Source organism: Tasmannia lanceolata, unplaced genomic scaffold (assembly GCF_043159265.1).
Source record: "Tasmannia lanceolata isolate RefF3 unplaced genomic scaffold, GAP_Taslan_0.1 ptg000002l, whole genome shotgun sequence".
NCBI classification, from domain to species: domain Eukaryota; kingdom Viridiplantae; phylum Streptophyta; class Magnoliopsida; order Canellales; family Winteraceae; genus Tasmannia; species Tasmannia lanceolata.
The window spans coordinates 23,949,846-23,962,500 of NW_027518679.1; the positions used below are offsets into that span (position 1 = coordinate 23,949,846).

Below are 12,655 nucleotides of genomic sequence, written 5' to 3' on the forward strand. Positions count from 1 at the left end.
CATGTCACCTCCCTGCCTCCAAAAACTTCGTCATCATGATTATGGGCAAGACTACACAACAAAGCCACGCGCGCCGTCGAACCAGGGGGCAACCCAATCCAACAAAAGAAGGTTTTCTCTCTGAAATGATGAAAAGGTCCACGTGGCGCCCCATGAAGAGGATTTGCATGCAAGACCAAAGTATAAATACGCCATTAATCCCCTAAGAGAGGGAGGCCGATCCAGCCTAAGAAAAGGAACGACTCTAAAAAGTACGGCCATTAGAGGAAGCTCAATACCGCCAGTAAGGTTTTCCAACTTTAATCAAGAAAGGGAACAGGCGCTAGACACCCTATCCCTCCCTCGGCCCCCAACTCACCTAGCCACATATCAGAGAAAGAACCCGTATATTGGTCATAGTAAACCTGATTGTACCTCCCCCATTTCTTGTTGTTCTTTATATTGTTGGTCCAGAATCTGACTTGGGAGTCGAAGTGGTCGTCCGGGAGCCACCCCGGACCTCCCTGACCCCTTTGTTTGTGATTGCAGACCCCAGCGGAGGCTCTCTACCCCCCACTGCGCGATTGCGAACCCGGATTCTAGCGCCATCATGATGCAGATTCTAGATTGAAACAACTGTTTCTCCCAAGATTTCAAGGACAAACCATCTCTTGACAGTAGGGGTGCAACTAGGGGCGGGTTGGTTCAGGTTGAGCCCGACCCAACCCGACCCGAGGAACCCATTTTCCCAATACGACCCGATTTGCAACCCGACGAGGTTCAACCTGACACGAGGAACCCATTTTTTCAGACCAAACCCGACCCGAGTTCAACCCGAGTTTTTAATCTTATAAAATAAAAAATTCATAAAAAATGTTGGGTTTCACTCGGGTTGGGTTGCTCAAATCCTCAACCCAAACCCTACCCAAACTCAACCCGAGTTGTAAAAACTCAACTCTGTTGAAGCCAGTTTCAGTGGAGACCGTGTTGCCAATAGAGGAGGACCCTCTATTCTTGCGAGGCTCAATGGAAAGAAAGGTAGCCAAGGCAAGATAATCTCTAAAGGGACAATTTTAGAAGCATCCAAGACTTGTATGCTAGTCCAGATCCAGTTCGGGATAGTGATAGCTCATCCTTAGCCCTTGATAGAAATACAAGATCAGTCTAGAGAAATCCTTGATGTGGGAGATGTAGTAGAGAGACTGGATTCCTTCAATAATAGTTCAGTAGAGGCATCAGCCTCAGCAGTAATTGGGAAAGACATTATAGGGTTACCAGGAAGTCAAGGAAGTCCAATAATTGGGAAAGACATTATAGGGTTACTAGGAAGTAAAGGAGGTCCAAAAATGTTGGTAAGCAGAATAAGATTACCTCTACCTAGAATCTCAATAGATCCCCAGATATGGTTAGCACTATAGAGGCGGTTAGCCCTTCCAGATATGTTCCTTGACAATATAATTTGGGTGGTATCTCAGCAGGCAGGGAACCCTCTCTAGGCCCACAAACAAAGACGAATTGTTAGCCAGTAATCCAAGAATTGATGAACAGAGCTGAAGAAGACAACTACATCTCTAGTTTACTTACGAGCTCAGTAGCCCTTGAAGACCTTCCCTTGGTTTCCTAATTGTTGGGAAAAATGTTACAATTGCGGAATTACAGGCCCAAATATAGTTTTTCCGAAATGACACCAGAAATTTTTACCTAGAAAACCCTCAAGGATGAAGGGAAAAACCACGGAACCGTAGTCTAGTTGAAAACTTCTACTATAGTAAATAATGGGTTACAACATCACTTGCAGGGTGGATCTCTTGCTCAGTGCACACAGATACCGTGCCTTCAATGTATGGCTATGAGTAGCTAATACTCCCATCACACACTGGCTCGCTATTTTCTCCCGGTTTCGCCGGATTACACAGGTATGAGAGAACTGTGTTTCTCTCTCTCCATCTCTCACTGTACTGCTGGTGTCAGTGCCTTTACTCTCTACAAAGCACTTGTGTTTGTGCTTCTGTTGTTGTGTTTTTCTTCCTCAGCCTTTGCCCATATTTATAGGTACGTAAAGGGGAGTTTGTGCACGCAATCGCGGAATAAACCAACTATCGAAATGCTGACTTTCGCGAATGCATGCTCCGAAAGCAACCGACATTCGCGCGTGCTTCACCGAAAGGGATAAAAAAATTTACATGCATGCGCGAAATACGGCGATATCTCTCATGCATTTCAATACTTTATTCTTCTCTTCTCATTCTTGAATAAAGTAATGATATGCATCACCATCGACATTAATACACACACCCACTACCATTACACCCTTTCCTTCTCCCCATAAGTGTGGCCAGCACTCCCAAATGGGAGGGACCCGGTCCAACACTAATGAAGTTGAAATGGATATTCAACCTGATAGCCTGGTTAGAAATATTAGAGCTAATTAGATAAGTGGAGTTACTACCCGGTCAGGTAAATCAACGGGTTATCTTCATGATGATGGTCCTTAAATGTCGGATTAAGGGTGCCCATGTTGGTTTGGGTTCATCTCTCTTCTTGGCCTCTTTTCTCTTATCATAGTTGAGGGGTTGGGGCGGGTGGTGGTGCCTCTCTTCCCTTTTGTGGTTGTTTTTAAGGTTTTCATAAATCTTCTTCACTAGGTAAGACTCCGTACATGTTCTCCATATCTTGTAGTTTGATTGATTTAGTATTTCAATGTTACCTACTAACCATTCTGCTCATATCCATCTCCGAAGCACCAATTGAACTTCTTCAACAAGAAAATCTTGAAAAGCTCCAACTACCTTTTTTTTAATGGTAAAAAGCACCAACTACCACCGTTGTGGTTCTGATACTATGTATAGAATAACAAATTTCACAGCGCCAAAATATCTGCTTCTCAAATAGTGAAACTGAGGTTCACACTAGCCCAAGATCCACAACCGAAATAGAAGAACAATTACCTAACAGATGTATTTCAATATCTATGATAGAAGGACAAGAATACACAATAAGAACAATAAAAAGAAGCCTTCAAAACAGAGAAAATGCGACAAGTTGGCACTTTTCTTCAATCACAAGCTTGCATACAATGGAGCTTCATTGGAGGTCTCTCTAGTTGAGAATCTCTGCAAAAATCCCAACGAAAAGAAGTAAATGGAGATAGGCATAGCCACTGGAAAGTGGAGAATTAATGGCATAGGTAAGTGATAGTTGGTATGGAAAAATGGAGACTCAATTGCTTAGGGAAGTGGTGATCGGCTTAGAGTTTCAAGGAACCGTTTGAATTTGAAATAAGAGGGAAGTAGGAAGGGAAAAGGCAGAGCAAACATGTTTGACTCGTACATGTGCAAGCTAGGCCAACAAAATGACTAAAATGACCTTGACACAAAATTACCATTTTTTCTCCGTGAATCAATTAAAAATAAAAGTAATTACCCCTATTTGTGCGCGTTGAGCCTGGCTCCTGGTCATTACCCCTATTTGTGCGCGTTGAGCCTGGCTCCTGGTCATTACCCCTATTTCTTGCTATTGGGTGTGGTTTCTCATCGCCATAAGGCGTTCAGTACTCGACGAGTCCCACGGATGACGCCAATATGATGGCGTCTGAATCCGGGTCTGCGATCGCGCGGTCGGTAGAGGGCCTCCGCGGCCCAGAAGGATTCATGCTGGAATACGCCCTCCGGCTAGATTTCAAAGCCTCCAACAACGAGGCCTAATACGAAGCCTTACTGGCAGGGCTAAGTCTAGCCACGGAGCTCGGCGTGGAAAAGTTAAAAGTCCATAGCGACTCCCAGCTCGTCGTCAACCAAGTGAACGGAATATACGAAGCCAAGGGCTTCAGAATGAAGAGATACCTCCAGTTGGTGCTTTAATGGTAAAAAGCACCAACTACCACCGTTGTGGTTCTGATACTATGTATAGAATAACAAATTTCGCAGCGCCAAAATATCTGCTTCGCAAATAGTGAAACTGAGGTTCACACTAGCCCAAGATCCACAACCGAAATAGAAGAACAATTACCTAACAGATGTATTTCAATATATATGATAGAAGGACAAGAATACATAATAAGAACAATAAAAAGAAGCCTTCAAAACAGAGAAAATGCGACAAGTTGGCACTTTTCTTCAATCACAAGCTTGCATACGATGGAGCTTCATTGGAGGTCTCTCTAGTTGAGAATCTCTGCAAAAATCCCAACGAATAGAAGTAAATGGAGATAGGCATAGCCAATGGTAGTGATAGTTGGTATGGAAAAATGGAGACTCAATTGCTTAGGGAAGTGGTGATCGGCTTAGAGTTTCAAGGAACCGTTTGAATTTGAAATAAGAGGGAAGTAGGAAGGGAAAAGGCAGAGCAAACATGTTTGACTCGTACATGTGCAAGCTAGGCCAACAAAATGACTAAAATGACCTTGACACAAAATTACAATTTTTTCTCGGTGAATCAATTAAAAATAAAAGTAAACTAAAATACACTTTAAATTTAGGGATTTGGTCCCCAAAATGACCTAGGACACAAAATAACAATTTTGTCCTCGCTGTATCTATCAAAAATTAAATAAAATAAATAAAACTAAAAAATACTTTAAATTTAGGGACTTGCTAGGGACTATCGCCGAAGGCATTTCGCAAACCGACTAAGGAGCGCTCAGATTTTGTCTCATTCATTTAATTCATGTGAGGTGGCTGCTCTCATTCAACAGCCGGTCCGCGAAATGCCTTATGTGATAAATCTCTTAAATTTAACTCTAACTACAGCTTTAACAGAGACACCAAGAGCTTAAGTTCCCCATCAACCTGTAAAGAGAAGAATTAAAATAAAACACTTACACCATGCTCCTATTTCGTAGTGAGAATTGTAGGTGATTCAGGCTTTCCCTTTATCCTTGCTTGCTATCCCACACACCCTGAAACAATTGGCAGCCAGTAGACCAAACGTAAACTAAGGATAATGTAATCCCTCTTTTTTTTAATCTGAACAAAGAGGATAATATTGTAACACACCTCTGGTCAAATGGGAAGAACAATTCTTGTAGGAACTTTCTTATATGTAGCCTAACTCTATATCTTGTGCATCAACTGCCATCAGGTAAGATTTGCTAGGACTAGATTTCAGTATAGCCTTCTAGTTCAAAGATGATACCTTCTTTGCTAAAGGAACCTTTAAACCTGTCCAAACAGCTAAGTGCTCGCTGTATTTTGAGAAAGCTAGCTACCATGGCTTTCAATGTATTGAAAACTGACTTATGGTAATTTTTCTACACTAACTTTGAAGGCCAAATCAAAGCATGGAAATTGCTATGCAGATGTTACCCATTAAACCCATATATAATAGAACTCTGTTATAGTCAAAACTTAAACATATCTTAAAGAACTAGTCTCTTATAGCCATTTCAGCTTGTCCATGTGACCGGACAATGTAAACCGACTTCTCAATGGTCTTCTGCCCGTTTAGTTTTAATCAGTCATCTGGAATTTCATATAATGTTTACTGATTATTTTGGTAATATTATAAATGAGTTTACAATTTTTTCTTTTGAAAATATTACTAATTAAAGGAAAGAGATTACAAGTGCACAACAAAGGGGACGGAAATCCACATCTACACATTTTACATGGATTTTCATGCATCGATAATTATGCCACGTGTTTAGTTGAAATAGGGGACAAATACAACCTTCCTTGGGCTTTTGTTCCTTTTATATTTTGAGTTTTTGGACTCAAAATTGGGTAGGTGCCCCTGTTTGTTTTTGTTTTGTAGAATTGATTTGGGGTCTGATAAGGAGAAAATACGGTAGGACCGTTAGAGCCCGCCACGTGTCACCCTTATACCAAAGGAATCTAATTATGATCAAGAAGAGTATAAAGGCAAGTGTTGGGGGAAAAATAAATAAATTCCCCTTTTACTTTAGACACATGGCATACATGCTAACGCATGGCAAGCACTACCGACAAGTGGCAAACATGCTAAAAACTTGGCATGCACAAGGACACATGGCTTATACACCAAAACATGGTGTAAGAACTCTAAGCCTATAAAAGGCACCCCCTTGCTCAATTGTAAAGGAGACTCTTCTTCCCCCTATAAGCATGTTTATCTCTATTAGTTTTACTTAGATATCTGTGATACCGATACCTGACTTGAGCGTCGGAGGGTGCCCCCGAGTCCCCACTCTGGGGCCCTTCTAACGTTGTTTTCTATGAGCGCAGGCACCCATGAATAGGAGCTCTACCAACCTAAGCTGCTGGTTTTACCGATAGCGGTCGTCCGACGCCCAGATCCGGATTTTGGCATCATTAGATTGGCGCCATCCTTGGGATCGGCAAGAATACCTCTATTGCGCCCACGCGGGGCGTCACTTCAGGGTATCTTGTTTGTGGAAGGGTCATGATCAGCTTGGAGTTGATGGGCTCTGCCTGCCCTTTTAAAAAGGACAAGTCTTTTTTCATGAGGAGCGTTTTAGGGTATTTTCAGGGGGATCAACCCAGATGTTACCTCTGTCCCACTCCCTGTTTTCTTTCAGTCCCGCAAACATCACGGGCCGGAAAGTGGAGATGCGCATAGCCTTCCTTTTTGCTGATAAAACTTTCGGAGGTTTTCCATGTTCCAGCTTCCAGGGACTGGGGTTCCGTTGATATCGTGCCTCGTTATCTCTGATCGTATGAGGTGGGATCCGGGCTCAGTTGATGTTGTGCCTCGGTATCTCCGACCGCATAAGGTGGGATCCGGGTTCCGTTGATGTTGTGCCTCGATATCTCCAACCATATAAGGTGGGAATCGGGTTCAATTGATGTCGTGCCTAGATATCTCCGACCATATAAGGTGGGATCCGGGTTCAGTTGATGTTGTGCCTCAGTATCTCCAACCGCATAAGGTGGGATCCGGGTTCTGTTAACGTCGTGCCTCGGTATCTCCAAGCATATAAGGTGGGATTCGGGTTCCGTTGATGTCGTGTCTCGGTATCTCCGACTGCATAAGGTGAGATTCGGGTTCTGTTGATGTCGTGCCTCGGTATCTCCAACCGCATAAGGTGGGATCCGGGTTCCGTTGACGTCGTGCCTCGATATCTCCAACCATATAAGGTGGGATCCGGGCTTCGTTGATGTCGTGCCTCGGTATCTCCGACCGCATAAGGTGAGATCCAGGTTCTGTTGATGTCGTGCCTCGGTATCTCCAACCGCATAAGGTGGGATTCTGGTTCTGTTCCGTTGATGTCGTGCCTCGATTTCTCCAACCATATAAGGTGGGATTCGGGTTCCGTTGATGTCGTGCCTAGGTATCTCCGACCGCATAAGGTGAGATCCGGGTTTTGTTGATGTCGTGCCTCGGTATCTCCAACCGCATAAGGTGGGATCCGGGTTCCGTTGACGTCGTGCCTCGGTATCTCCAACCATATAAGGTGGGATCCGGGCTCCGTTGATGTCGTGCCTCGGTATCTCCAACCGCATAAGGTGGGATCCGAGTTCCGTTCCGTTGATGTCGTGCCTCGATATCTCCAACCGCTTAAGGTGGGATCCGGGTTCCGTTCCGTTGATGTCGTGCCTCGATATCTCCAACCATATAAGGTGGGATTCGGGTTCCGTTGATGTCGTGCCTCGGTATCTCCAACCGCATAAGGTGAGATCCGAGTTCTGTTGATGTCGTGCCTCGGTATCTCCAACCGCATAAGGTGGGATCCGGGTTCCGTTGACGTCGTGCCTCGGTATCTCCAACCATATAAGGTGGGATCCGGGCTCCGTTGATGTCATGCCTCGGTATCTCCGACAGCATAAGGTGAGATCCGGGCTCCGTTGATGTCGTGCCTTGGAGGGGTCTTTTTGGCCATGCTTAGCCTCGGAGAGGGCTTTTGATCTCGGCCTCAGACCCTGCAGGAACTGGCCTAGAGGAAGAACTTCAACACAAATATTAATCGTGCAAATGGCATTTCAAAAGCAAACATAGAATTTCAACAAGATAAAACTGCAACCAAGATATTTTGAGGAGAACACAGCTCTACGCATGGTTTAGAAACCTGAATAGTGATTATTTACTTGGCAACTAGAAATACTTTGTTGTTTACCATGACTTTAACAGCTGATGGTTAGTATGTAGCATTTCCGTATAAGCGCCCATTAAATAAATGGCCCGGATTTTTCAAGTCATTCAAATAACTCATAAGGATTTGAGTATTAATTATTATTTTGAGTGGTCTTTTTGGCGCTCTTTTTGATCATTTGTATGTGCAGTCAGAGATCTTATACGGTGGTGTAAGAATAATAACTAAGACCATCGGTTTTGCTTTTACCTTTCTTAGTCTATTTGTAAAAAATCCCAGACAATGGGTTCAGAGTTTTAAGACCTACCTTTTCTAATAAATGGTATTATATTAGACACTTTCCCACTCTTGCTTCTTTTCCAAAAGAATAAATAAAAGGTGCTTCGGCCCTCCTTCATCCCAATGTATGATATGACAAGAGTCCTTGTTTTTCCTCCTTTAACACGCAAAGCAAAGAGACACAAACAAACAGAGAGATTTTAGAGATGACCTTTGGCAAAGTCTATCGGCCAATGGTTATGGGTTGCCGGTGGAGAGAAATATCTCCGACGCATTGATTGTAGCCCCGTTCATGTTCGGGTCAAACCCTCCGGGCTTGTGTTCACCTAATCTTCCCGCCCACTATGTTGTCCTACGCCTCGGTATCTTTGAGAAGTCCAACATCTACATCCGACTCAGTGTGGAGCACATAGATGGTGCAGGACGAGTCCGTACGCTTCAGGATCTCTACTTGGCGGAAGATCTGACAGCGGGCAGAGTTTTTGCCATCGCCATGAATGATTTTGATGTCGGAGGTGGAGGTAGCCGGTGGCTATGAAGGTGGAAGGATGAGAGTGACGGCCAGATTTGCGTGGGGCGGCCGTAGTAGATCCTTCCCCAAACCCTCTTCTCCCTTTTTCTACCTCAAAGAAAATCTCCCGCTTCCATTATGGGTTCTGCTACTCACAAAACCATTGACACAACAGGGGAGGTCGTCGATCTGACTTGCCAGTTGAGTAAGGCGACGTGATCCTCGGATTTAGCTTCTTTGCCCGGATGATCCTCGGATTTTGGGTTGGACCTTGCTTCTTGCCCCCCTCAGGTGCGCTCTAATGTCATGCTCAGATTTTTTTTCTTTCGGGTCCTATGGATGGCGCCAATCTGATGATGCCAAAATTTGGATTTGGGCGTCGGACGAGTGCTATCGGCAAAACCAGCAGCTTAGGTTGGTAGAGCTCCTATTCATGGGTGCCTGCGCTCATAGAAAACAACGTTAGAAGGGCCCCGGAGTGGGGACTCAGGGGCACCCTCCGACGCTCAAGTCAGATACCGGTATCACAGATATCTAAGCAAGGCTAATAGAGATAAACATGCTTATGGGGGGAAGAAGAGTCTCCTTTACCATTGAGCAAGGGGGTGCCTTTTATAGGCTTAGAGTTCTTACACCATGTTTTGGTGTATAACCAAGTTTTTAGCATGTTTGCCACTTGTAGGTAGTGCTTGCCATGCGTTAGCATGTATGCCATGTGTCTAAAGTAAAAGGGGAATTTATTTATTTTTCCCCCAACACTTGTCTTTATACTCTTCTTGATCATAATTAGATTCCTTTTGCATAAGGGTGACACGTGGCGGGCTCTAACGGTCCTACCGTATTTTCTCCCTATCATAATACCCCCCTACTCCTTTGGTCCATTAAATGGACCAAGGGAGTAAGTTCCTTTGTCCGGTCAAAGAATGTAGTGACGAGGGTATTAATGGAAATCTGGGAAGGCGAAGGGGCATGCTGCTACATTCGACGGTTCTTTCTCAAGGGGCCTTTTCTCTATCTAAGTGGAATAACCGTAGGGTGACTGGACCCTTGTCCTGAGGTGCGAGCCTTTTTTTGCTCGACCGGTCTCTTTTTCCATCTAAGTGGAATGGTAGTAGTAAGGCCGGACTCTTTTGCTGGGTTCCGAGCCTTTTCCCACTGTACTTGGTATTTTCCATCTGGTGGAATTGTAGTGGCCTTGCCGGACCCTTGTGCTGAGTTCTGAGCCGTTCCGACCGTACTTGGTATTTTCCATCTGGTGGAATTGTAGTGGTAATGCCGGGCCCATGTGCTGGGTTCCGAGCCTTTCCCACTGTACTTAGTATTTTCCATCTGGTGGAATTGTTGTAGTAATGCCGGACCCTTGTGCTGGGTTTGTAATAACTCTTCGAACTTTCTTTCTTTTTCCTCCTCCCTCTTTTTTGTTGTTGTGAGGACCTAGAAAGGAAGGCTCGCTTGCTTCCTTCATATTTTATGTGACACTGTAGAGGGTGGTTGAGCCCTTTTGCACGTTTCTTCTTGATGGAATGTTGTTGATTTCTAATTTCGTCGGCAAGAATACCTCTATTGCGCCCTCGCGGGGCATCACTTCAGGACATCTTGTTTGTGGAAGGGTCATGATTAGCTCGGAGTTGATGGGCCCTGCATGCCCTTTTAAAAAGGACAAGTCTTTTTTTCATGGGGAGCGTTTTAGGGTTTTTTCAGGGGGATCAACCCAGATGTTACCTCTGTCCCGGGCTTACTACTACCATTCCACTTAGATGGAAAAAGAGACCAGTCGAGCAAAAAAATGCTCGGACCTCGGGACAAGGGTCCGGTCACCCTACGGTTGTTCCACTTAAATAGAGAAAAGGCCCCTCGAGAAAGAACCGTCGAATGTAGCAGCATTCCCCTTCGCCTTCCCAGATTTCCATTAATACCCTCGTCACTACATTCTTTGATCGGACAAAGGAACTTACTCCCTTGGGGGAGTAGGGCGTATTATGATAGGGAGAAAATACGGTAGGACAGTTAGAGCCCGCCACGTGTCACCCTTATACCAAAGGAATCTAATTATGATCAAGAAGAGTATAAAGACAAGTGTTGGGGGAAAAATAAATAAATTCCCCTTTTACTTTAGACACATGGCATACATGCTAACGCATGGCAAGCACTACCGACAAGTGGCAAACATGCTAAAAACTTGGCATGCACAAGGACACATGGCTTATACACCAAAACATGGTGTAAGAACTCTAAGCCTATAAAAGGCACCCCTTTGCTCAATGGTAAAGGAGACTCTTCTCCCCCCCATAAGCATGTTTATCACTATTAGTCTTGCTTAGATATCTGTGATACCGATACCTGACTTGAGCGTCGGAGGGTGCCCCCGAGTCCCCACTCCGGGGCCCTTCTAACGTTGTTTTCTATGAGCGTAGGCACCCATGAATAGGAGCTCTACCAACCTAAGCTGTTGGTTTTGCCGATAGCGCTCGTCCGACGCCCAGATCCGGATTTTGGCATCATCAGGGTCCAAACTTGACTGGGGTCCAAACCTGACTGTTGGACTCAAAAATCAAAAATCTTAATTTTGAGTCCAATAATCATTTTTGGACTTAAAATCAATTCTCAAAAATCTTATTGAGTCGAATAATCAGTTTTGGACTCAAATCAATTCTCAAAATCCAACACAAACAGGGACTTAGTCGGTCTCTCATGTGCGCATAACGAACAAGTAACCTCGGCCAAGAAACCTCTACCTAGTCAAAATTTAACCCATTTCCAATTTCGTATAATATTCATTTTTTATTATGATAGTAATGTAACTGGGTCCAAATCTTTTTTTTTGAACTTTATGCATTCACACATTATTATATGAATATATATTGTGTATATAAAGACATGATCTCCCCTCTACATATCTCAAAACAAATCCCTCATAAGTCCTTTCTCAAGAGAAACTAGCACGACCATGGCTTCTTTGTCCAACGCAAGATCACCTTTCTTCCTAATCCTCTCCTTTGCAATGTTACTCCTTCATTCATGTTATGCAGACCCTGACCCTCTGCAGGACTTCTGCGTAGCCGACCTCAAACCCCAAAACATATCTGTGAATGGTTTCACATGCAAGCCTTCGCCCACAGTAACATCCGATGATTTCTTCTTCGCCGGTCTAGCCAAAGAGGGCGACACAGGAAACATCTTTGGATTAAACGTGACTAGTGGTGATGTCCTCAGTTTCCCAGGGCTCAACACTCTTGGGTTATCCATGAACCGTGTCGACCTTGCTCTTGGAGGAATCAACCCTCCTCATTCACACCCTCGAGCAACTGAGCTTGTGTTTGTTGTAGAGGGGAGAGTGCTTGTTGGGTTTGTGACGACTAGCAATGTTCTGTTCTCAAAGGTCTTGAATCCTGGAGAGAACTTTGTGATTCCTAAGGGGTTGATACACTTCCAATTCAATGTGGGGGTGGGAAAGGCACTCTTAATTACAGCTTTTGATAGCCAATTGCCAGGGGTAGAGATCATTCCAGTTGCCCTTTTTGCTTCAAGTCCTTCTATTCCTAATCAAGTGTTGGCCAAGGCTTTCCAAGTAGATGAACAGACTGTGAAAGACATCAAATCCAAATTTGGTTCCTCCTAAGCTACTAAGAATCCCTTATCTCCATATATTATATCTTCTTTTGTTTTTCTCCTCCTTGAGGGGGAAGCCACTACCCCTCATGCCTTGTTCAATAAAATAGGGGACTATGCCACTACCCTCTTCAGCCCTTGTAATTTCTCACTAGAGGAACCTTTTATTTATTGTATTATTTATTATGAATAATCTGTTATGGTGTGTTATGATGGGACCCATGATCACTAATGACATCTTGTTGTTTCAT

The 12,655-nt window shown here is 44.1% G+C and overlaps 1 pseudogene; it reads left to right on the forward strand.

Annotated features, from left to right (window-relative positions):
- The first annotated feature begins 11,714 nt into the window (after positions 1–11,714).
- LOC143883030 (germin-like protein subfamily T member 1 pseudogene) lies at positions 11,715–12,650 on the forward strand (annotated as a pseudogene).
- Positions 12,651–12,655: the final 5 nt, after the last annotated feature.